Here is a 10,770-nt window from a genome sequence, read left to right as displayed (position 1 = left end):
TTCAGCTGTGCTAACATAATTGCAAAAGGGTTTTCTAATGATTAATTAGTATTTTAAAATGATAAACTTGGAGTAGCTAACACAACGTGCCATTGGAACACAGGAGTGATGGTTGCTGATAATGGGCATCTGTATGTCGATATTCCATAAAAAAATCAGCCATTTCCAGCTACAATAGTCATTTACAGCATTAACAATGTCTACATTGTATTTCTGATCAATTTGATGTTATTTTAATGGACAAAAAATGTGCTTTTCTTTCAAAACAATGACATTTCTAAGTTACCCCAAACTTTTGAACAGTGGTGTAAATATAAATGTTTTTGAATCGTGTGTGTGGTTGGTATATGAATAGAAAAGGTGTGTATTAATCAGTAGTTATATGTATAGAATGAGCCATTACTAGAATACAGTAAGTACATATGAAGTTGGTAAAATAGTATGTAAACTTTATTTAAGTGTCCAGTGTTTAATGACCATGTCTCTATCTTTCAAGAAAGCCAGCTAGTAACAGTGACTCAGGGAAGGGTTTCTGGGCAGAGCCCAGCTCGTGATGACTGTTTAACAGTCTGATGGCCTGGAGATAGAAGCTGTTCATCAGACTCTCTGCACCAGCTTTGAACCACCTGTGTTGTCTCTGCCTTCTTGATGTTGCTTAGGTGCATACAGTCTTTGATGATCTTCTTTGCCTTCCTGTGGCACCGGGTGTTGTAAATGTCCTGGAGGGCAGGCAGTGTGCCCTCGATGATGCTCAAGAGGTAAATCAAACACACCCTGTATACTTGAAAGAGCATTTTGACATCCTTTCTCATGTGAATTAAGTTGTTTGCATGCATGAAGGATGTGGTTAAAAGACTGCTCTGATTTCATTAGATGGCTAATGGTTACATTTGAATTATCTTTACTTGTTCTCTACTGTGATTTCATAAATGGCTAATGCTTCTCTTATGTTCTACTGTGATTTTAAGTCTGCCTATGTGTGCGTCTGTGTACGTTTATGAGCGTACTTGTTCATGGGTGATGACGATAGCTGACTGCCAATTGAGCAACAGTCCAGATGGCCTGAGATGATGCTCAGATGCCAAGGGGAGATTGTTATTGCTCTGGCATTTGATCACAGCACTATAATGTGATTACATCCATGTGATCGGACCATCTATTTATTTTAACATTGAATTATAGGCTCAATGAATCTCTTGTCATCCTACCTTATTAGCTTTTAAATGCCTACGCTTTGTGCATTCTTGAGCCAGTCTGTGCCCCAAAGACATGGAGATAGAGATCTATGAGAATACATATAATGGAAGACTGTTTGTATTGTTAGCTGTTGCTCTTTCTTACATGGTGTACTTCTTCTTAAGACTCTATATTTGGCCTGACTTAGTAGAGTCAGAATGATGCTGCTTTCCCCTCTTCCTCTACTGTGAACGGTTCCTTTTTATTAACTGGGGTTCGAGCCCTGAATGCTGATTGACTGACAGCCATATCAGACCGTATACCACAGGTTTGTCAAAACATGTATTTTTACTGCTGTAATTATGTTGGTAACCCATTTATAATAGCAATAAGGCACCTCGGGGGTTTGTGGTATATGGCCAATATACCACAGCTAATGGCTGTATCCAGGCACTCCGTGTTGTGTCGTGCATGAGAACAGCTCTGAGCTGTTGCAAATCCCAAGCATTGTTCTGACTCATTTCACATGCTCCCCAGTGTTAATTTTTTCTAAATTTTTATGTAGCTAGTTTAAGCATACACATGACCAGCTGCCTGATAACATCATGGTACAGCTCTCAAGTGAAATTAACAATATACCCAAAATTGGCTTGATGACCGAGGCTGTTAGGAGACAATTGAAGTGGCATTGCACTGTTTCATGTGTGCTCGTTGTAAGCCTGTTGGGAAAATCAAAAACACACAGTAGTTCACTGTGGGTAGAATCCTAACTCCAGATAAGCACATCACTTTTTTTTGGCATAGCTAAACATAAGCCAAGCATGCTTTTCATCTCAGGTGCATTTGAGTTCAACCAGAGAATGCTGTCCTAGTGGGAAATATTAGAATCGGTTCATACTTGCTGTAGATTCTGCTGTCCTATTTGGAAATATTAGGGGTGGCAGGTAGCCTAGTGGTTGGAGCGTTGGGCCAGTAACCGAAAGGTTGCTAGATCGAATGCCCGAGCTGACAAGGTACAAATCTGTCATTCTGCCCCGAACAAGGCAGTTAACCCACTGTTCCTAGTCCGTCACTGTAAATAAGAATTTGTTCTTAATTGACTTGCCTAGTTAAATAAAGGTTCAATTAAAATTAAAATTAAATTAGAATCAGGTCATATTTGCTGTAGATTCAAATAAATAATAAATTCAAATAAGTACATTTGGCTAATTCAAACGATAACAAAAGAGGTGTGGAGGCAGCTTTATAAATCCTCTTAAGGATCTGGACCCTTTTACTACATTTTCACCTAAAATGACATACCCAAATCAAACTGCCTGTGGCTCTGGACCTGAAACAAGGATATGCATATTCTTGATTCCATTTGAAATGGAACACTTTGAAGTTTGTGGAAATGTGAAATTAATGTAGGAGAATATAACACATTAGATCTGTTAAAAGATAATACAAACTAAAAAACATGTATATTATTATTTTTATTTTTTTTCGTCTTTGAAATGCAAGATAAAGGCCATAATGTAATATTGCAGTTTAGGTGCAATTTAGATTTTTGCCACTAGATGGCAAATGTGTGTGCAAAGTTTCAGATTGATCCAGTGAAACATTGCAATACTGGATAATATTTTGTATCAAGTCTACCCAAATATGCCGAATTGGTCAATTGATACATTTTCAAGTACATAACTATAGAGAACATACAAAAGTGATATGGTAATACAAAATTTAAGTCTACACATTCCCATGAATGTCATACATGATGGATCATTAGCTTATACACTACATTTTACACATCTAGATGGTGGGGGTGGGTGTGGAGTCAGACACAGCAAGGGTGTCTGAGGGTAGCCTAGTGGTTAGAGCATTGGACTAGTAACCGAAAGGTTGCAAGTTGAAATCCCCGAGCTGACAAGGTACAAAATCTGTTGTTCTGCCCCTGAACAGGCAGTTAACCCACTGTTCCTAGGCCGTCATTGAAAATAAGAATTTGTTCTTAACTGACTTGCCTAGTAAAATAAAGGTTAAAAAAAATAAAAATTTAAAAAGGGTTCAAACTGTAGAACTCAGCTCCTATGGACTCGGGAGAGGCGAAGGTCGAGAGCCGTGTGTCCTCCGAAACACGACCCGACAAGCCGCGCTGCTTATTGACACATTGCTCGCTTAACCCAGAAGCCAATGTGTCAGAGGAAACACCGTACAGCTCACGACCGAAGTCAAGGTGCATGAGCCCAGCCTGCCACAATGGGACAAGGACATCCCAGCCTGCCACAATGGGACAAGGACATCCCAGCATGCCACAATGGGACAAGGACATCCCAGCCTGACACAATCGGACAAGGACATCCCAGCCTGCCAAACCCTCCCCTAACCCGGACAACGCTGGTCCAATTGTGCGCCGTCTAATGGGTCTCCCGGTAGTGGCCGGCTATGACACAGCCAAAGATCGAACCCGTATCTGTAGTGACGCCTCTAGCACTGCGATGCAGTTTCTTAGACCGCTGCGCCTCTCGGGAGACCCTGGCAACCTCAATTTCTGTCACTGTTTTCGGGTTTTCCAAGGATTTAGCTTCATGGTCTTCACCACAGTTACAACACTTTTCTCCCATGTCACCCTGCTCCTCCGTACACTCCACTGGCTTCCAATTGAAGCACGCATTCACTACAAGACCATGTTACTTCCCTACGGAGCAGCAAGAGGAACTGCCCCTCCCTACCTTCAGGTTACGCTCAAGCCCAACACCCCCAACCCAAACACTCCATTCTGCCACCTCTAGTCTCTTGACCCTCCGACCTCTACGGGAGGGCAGCTCCCACTCAGTCCAGTCCAAGCTCTTCTCTGTCCTGGCATCCAAATAGTGGAACCAGCTTCCCCCTGACGCTAGAACAGCAGAGTGCCTGTCCATCTTCTGAAAACATCTGAAACCCTACCTCTTCAAAGAATATCTTAAATAATCCCACAGCACCAACCCTTACCCCGACTGATTTCCCCCCAAATAAATACGTCCATGATCTAACACACATTTGATCCCCCTTTACTAACTCTGACTTTGCTAATACATATATGTCAAAAAAGTATTTAGTCAGCCACCAATTGTGCAAGTTCTCCCACTTAAAAAGATGAGAGGCCTGTCATTTTCATCATAGGTACACTTCAACTATGACAGACAAAATGAGGGGAAAAAATCCAGAAAATCACATTGTAGGATTTTTAATGAATTTATTTGCAAATTATGGTGGAAAATAAGTATTTAGTCAATAACAAAAGTTATTCAATACTCAATACTTTGTCATTGCCAACAAAGGGTATACAACATTGCCAACTTACACACAGCTCTGGCACACACACTTACCCTACCAGACATGCCACCAGGGGTCTTTTCAGTTTCCAAATCCAAGAAAGCGTACAATATTATGTAGAGCCATTATTGAATGGAACTCCCTTCCATCTCAGATTTTCAAGTGAACAGCAAATCTGGTTTTAAAAAAACAGAAAGCCACACTTCACGGCACAATTGGGCTCCCGAGTGGTGCAGCGGTCTAAGACACTCCATCTTAGTGCTAGAGACGTCACTACAGACACCATGGTTTGAATCCAGGCTGTATCACAACCGGCCGTGATTGGGAGTCCCATAGGGCGGCGCACAATTGGTCCGGGTTTGGCCTGTGTAGGCCATCATTTTAAATAAGAATTTGTTCTTAACTGACTTGCTGGTTAAAGAAAGGTAAAATAATAAATGCCTCCCCTATTTGACCTAGATATTTTGTGTGCATGTACCGGTATGTTGGCTATGTGTGACATTTTACATTTATGAAGCTCTCTTCTTGAGCGGTTCTTGTCTATTAATGTTCTGTATTATGTCATGTTTCATGTTTTGACCACAGGAAGAGCAGCTGCTGCATTCACAACAGCTAATGGGGATCCTAATAAAATGCTAATAAATCTCACATTTTCCCATTCTGCAGACACTTGATACATGTCCAAACATTTTACAGTGGTTACATTGCAAATGTTTGGATACAAAGGCTCTCACAGGACAGTACACATATCCCAACTGCACTCGGGGAAGGAGAGACTCCACATAAAATTTTTAAATAAAACAAGAGACACTCTTCTCTTTCTTGCCATTTACCACATGATTCATCCTTAGTGCATTGTCCACTCCAGGAACATTCTTAAGTATAGCAATGTTGACTCCTGAAATGACTCCCTTGACAAGTACCTTTCTCTTTAGATCAAAGGACGACACTGCAAATCCATCAATTCGTGTGAGACCCAACACACACGTTTTTACCGGGGCCCATAGAGCACTACAGAAGCATTAGGGTGCCATTTGGGACACATACAAGTTATCTCAAAGGCTACTGGTTGAAACGTCCCCTTTAGAACCACTATTAGTCTATGTATGTGTTACAACCACTGCTCTAGACCAGGGAAGTGTTCAGTCCAAACGGTTAGAAACTGGTCAGGTGTAGAAGCACGGTGGCTAGGAAAAACTCCCTAGAAAGGCCAAAACCTAGGAAGAAATCTAGAGAGGAACCAGGCTATGAGGAATGGCCAGTCCTCTTCTGGCTGTGCAAGCTGGAGATTATAACAGAACATGGCCAAGATGTTCAAATGTTCATAAATGACCAGCATGGTCAAATAATAGTAATCACAGTGAACAGGTCAGGGTTCCATAGCCGCAAGCAGAACAGTTGAAGCTGGAGCAGCAGCATGGCCAGGTGGACTAGGGGCAACAAGGAGTCATCATGCCAGCTAGTCCTGAGGCATGGTCCTAGGGCCTAGGTCCTCCGAGAGGGAGAGAGAAAGAGAGAATTAGAGGGAGCATACTTAAATTCACACAGGACACCGGATAAGACAGGAGAATACTCCAGATATAACAGACTGACCCTAGCCCCCCGACATAAACTACTGCAGCAGTAATACTGGAGCCTGAGACAGGAGGGGTCAGGAGACACTGTGGCCACATCCGATGATACCCCCGTCAGGGAAGTGTTCTGTCCAAACGGTTAGAAACTGCTCTAGACCAGGGAAGTGGTCAGTCCAAATGGTGAGAAACAGCTCTAGGTCAGGGAAGTGTTCAGTCCAAACGGTTAGAAACAGCTCTAGACCAGGGAAGTGTTCAGTCCAAACGGTGAGAAACAGCTCTAGACCAGGGAAGTGTTCAGTCCAAATGGTTAGGAACTTGTACAGTAGTCAGACCCTCACTGGACACTAGAATGTTTCTCATAGGCTACTAACATCTGCAGAAGAAATTATCATACTTTAATACCCCCTCTCTCCCTCACTCTCTCTTTCTCTGCAATGCAGGTGTGTCAAACATGTGGCCTTCAAGGGGGTCCAATTGGCCTGCGGGTGGTTTGAGTTAAAATGAATAAAATATTTATTATTTTAGAATTATATTTTTTAATGAATAAAATTAAACCAATTTAAAACTTTATTGTATCCAGCTCGCTAATAATAACTGAAATGAAAGCTAGACAACTAGGGACCATCCAATGTTAAATAAAATACTAATTGGGTACGTTTTTATGACGTCATTGAAAACTGAATGCAGCCCCCTGGGCAAAATTAATTTGACACCGCTGCTCTAATGCTTGCAGGCTAGATGCATGTCCTCAACTCTCCCTCTTTCCTCCCTTCCTGTCAACCTCTCCCTCTCAATATTTCTCACTCCCTCTCCCTCATACATTGAACCACAGGGTTGGTTCTCCCTCGGTCAAGTGGAACCCCACAGTGATGCTGCATGTGAACGTCACTTGGAAGCAACCCAACACTTGCTGTGATCAAATCTCAGATTTTTTTCTCATTTCATTTGAGGATGACCCCTATCTGGGCTGCTGTGTCTGATCGGCCATGACCTAAAAATATTCCTCCGTTGCTTTGATGTCTCTCACGAACAATGGTCTCAAACACAGAAGCTCTTGGAAATGATGCAGGCCTGAGCACTTCTGTGAGGAACCATATGGGTGGCTGCTGTTTTGGAGGATATGGAGTTGAGAAAAAATATATATATATATATCTCATGAAAGCAACAAAGTATCAGAGGAAGGCTAGAACAGCCAATAGAGATGAGGCTTAGGACTTGCTTTAAAAGGCAGTTTGAGCAGCTCTCAGATTGTCAGAAAGCGAGTTCTTAAGGCGTGGTGCGTGGGAGAAAAAGGCCCAGCCCCTGTTGTGTAGAGCCAGGTCCTGGGGGCATGGGGCACTACTGACAGTCAAGGCGATGAAGACTACACTTCCAGCCTGGCTGCATCTTTTTTACTCTTGTGTAGATTGCGTTCTAGTTGATAAGCGATGGATACAATTAGCTAGTGAATAATATTAGTTATTTAGGTCATAGATCGTTTCTTGATTATATAAATGTATATCCACTCTTGGGACCTTTTCCACCGAAGGTCATATTTTCGACATGCTTTTATGTACAAATTTAAAGTATACTAGTCTGTTATTGGTGGCTGTCTGCTTGCATGTTTCTTTGCAAAAAATGAAAGTACACTAGAATCTGTTATTGACAGCTATCAGCTACCATTATCTTTGACATCAGCTCCACACACAGACACAATTTTTCAGGGAGATATGATCTGATCTAACCTCTGAAGTTAATCTGCTTCAAGTTCACAACAGAGAGAATGACATCACAGCATGATAAAAAAGAGAGGGGTTATGTCTTATCTCTATCTTGTAACTCCTGCAGGAGAGACAACTGTTGAACAAAGCTAATTTAACAAAGCTACCTAAATTCTACCAGCACATTGATTGTTGTGAAAACACACGCTATGCTGCTTCCATCATTCTCATTGCTAATATCACAGCTGCACCTGGATACAGATTGTCAATTAATGCTTATGTTTTCCATATCAATAGAAGTAGGGTTCAAGTGGGGATGTGATTCTGTTCAGCTGGATATCATTGCAAATTAAATGACATGGGATTAACAGGAAATTGCATACATTTTGTTGCTGCATGGTGTGTCTTGCCTCAACAATCAAAGTGAATACCGAAATCGTGTTGTATTACATCTGCACCACCAAGAGGATTGGATACTCAGCGGACTTATTCATAACCCATCTGTGACATCAGTATGCCTAAATTCCAAAAATGAAAGTGTTCCAGGTTGAATCTTATCCTCTGAAAGCCCTCTAAGTTCTCAAAATTATTTTTTTACAGCCTTATATCAGTGTAGAAATAGTGCATTTAGCAGCTACCATCAATTACTAACTTGAGCCTAATTTCAAACTGTCCCTGATGCTTATGTAACCTATAACCTATAGGTACTGTAAATATCAGAGTTAGCAACCAGTGTTTGATGTTTGTTAGGAGTGAGGTATCTACCCACTGGGGGGGACACTAATTGAATGCACGTATAGGTAGTTATGATGATTTTTTAAATTTAAATTTATTGATGTAACAACCTGTTAGTCAGTTTAGACATAGCAGTCAGACGTCTTTTGTCCTCGTCTTGTCGTGTCCCGTATATACACTGCTCAAAAAAATAAAGGGAACACTTAAATGACACAATGTAACTCCAAGTCAATCACACTTCTGTGAAATCAAACTGTCCACTTAAGAAGCAACACTGATTGACAATAAATTTCACATGCTGTTGTGCAAATGGAATAGACAACAGGTGGAAATTATAGGCACTTAGCAAGACACCCCCAATAAAGGAGTGGTTCTGCAGGTGGTGACCACAGACCACTTCTCAGTTCCTATGCTTCCTGGCTGATGTTTTGGTCACTTTTGAATGCTGGTGGTGCTTTCACTCTAGTGGTAGCATGAGACGGAGTCTACAACCCACACAAGTGGCTCAGGTAGTGCAGCTCATCCAGGATGGCACATCAATGCGAGCTGTGGCAAGAAGGTTTGCTGTGTCTGTCAGCGTAGTGTCCAGAGCATGGAGGCGCTACCAGGAGACAGGCCAGTACATCAGGAGACGTGGAGGAGGCCGTAGGAGGGCAACAACCCAGCAGCAGGACCGCTACCTCCGCCTTTGTGCAAGGAGGAGCACTGCCAGAGCCCTGCAAAATGACCTCCAGCAGGCCACAAATGTGCATGTGTCTGCTCAAACGGTCAGGAACAGCCTCCATGAGGGTGATATGAGGGCCCGACGTCCACAGGTGGGGGTTGTGCTTACAGCCCAACACCGTGCAGGACGTTTGGCATTTGTCAGAGAACATCAAGATTGGCAAATTCGCCACTAGCGCCCTGTGCTCTTCACAGATGAAAGCAGGTTCACACTGAGCACGTGACAGAGTCTGGAGACGCCGTGGAGAATGTTCTGCTGCCTGCAACATCCTCCAGCACGACCGGTTTGGCGGTGGGTCAGTCTTGGTGTGGGGTGGCATTTCTTTGGGGGGCCGCACAGCCCTCCATGTGCTTGCCCGAGGTAGCCTGACTGCCATTAGGTACCGAGATGAGATCCTCTGACCCCTTGTGAGACCATATGCTGGTGCGGTTGGCCCTGGGTTCCTCCTCTAGCAAGACAATGCTAGACCTCATGTGGCTGGAGTGTGCTCGCAGTTCCTGCAAGAGGAAGGCATTGATGCTATGGACTGGCCCGCCCGTTCCCCAGACCTGAATCCAATTGAGCACATCTGGGACATCATGTCTCGCTCCATCCACCAACGCCACGTTGCACCACAGACTGTCCAGGAGTTGGCGGATGCTTTAGTCCGAGTCTGGGAGGAGATCCCTCAGGAGACCATCCGCCACCTCATCAGGAGCATGCCCAGGCATTGTAGGGAGGTCATACAGGCACGTGGAGGCCACACACACTACTGAGCCTCATTTTGACTTGTTTTAAGGACATTACATCAAAGTTGGATCAGCCTGTAGTGTGGTTTTCCACTTTCATTTTGAGTGTGACTCCAAATCCAGACCTCCATGGGTTGATAAATTTGATTTCCATTGATAATTTTTATGTGATTTTGTTGTCAGCACATTCAACTATGTAAAGAGTATAAAAAAGTAAAAAGTATTTAATAAGAACATTTCATTCATTCAGATCTAGGATGTGTTATTTTAGTGTTCCCTTTATTTTTTTGAGCAGTGTATATATATTTACAACTTTCTTCACATACCTTTTTATATATATTTTTTATTTTCCATAAACTCATCTTCAAAACACTCTCCTGCAACCCGCCTCACCAATTTATATATTTTTTTAAAGAAAGTATTATTTACCTCATCTGTAATCCTCCATAGAAGCTAGCCAGAAGCTAGCCAGAAGCTAGCCAGAAGCTAGCCAGAAGCTAGCCAGAAGCTAGCCAGAAGCTAATCCAGAAGCTAGCCTGAAGCTAACCAGAAGCTAGCCAGAAGCTAGTTAGCTTCTTTACTGGCTAATCAGTAGTATTCAGCTAATCACGGTTTGTGGTCATCAGCTATCCTTTAGCTCGAAAATCTATCGCCAGTTTTGTACGGCGCTGCTCGGACCGGAACATACCGGACCTATTTTTCTCTCCATGTCCCCGGATTTCTACCGCAAGCTCTGGACATTTATACCTGGATCTCGCAGCTAGCTAGCTGCTATCCGTGTGACTATCGGCTTACGTCGATTCCAGAGCAAACATAAATTATTCCGGAGCTAGCCAGCT

Source organism: Oncorhynchus tshawytscha, linkage group LG19 (assembly GCF_018296145.1).
Source record: "Oncorhynchus tshawytscha isolate Ot180627B linkage group LG19, Otsh_v2.0, whole genome shotgun sequence".
In the NCBI taxonomy this organism is placed as follows: Eukaryota; Metazoa; Chordata; class Actinopteri; order Salmoniformes; family Salmonidae; genus Oncorhynchus; species Oncorhynchus tshawytscha.
Note: the sequence above shows the minus strand (reverse complement) of the source record.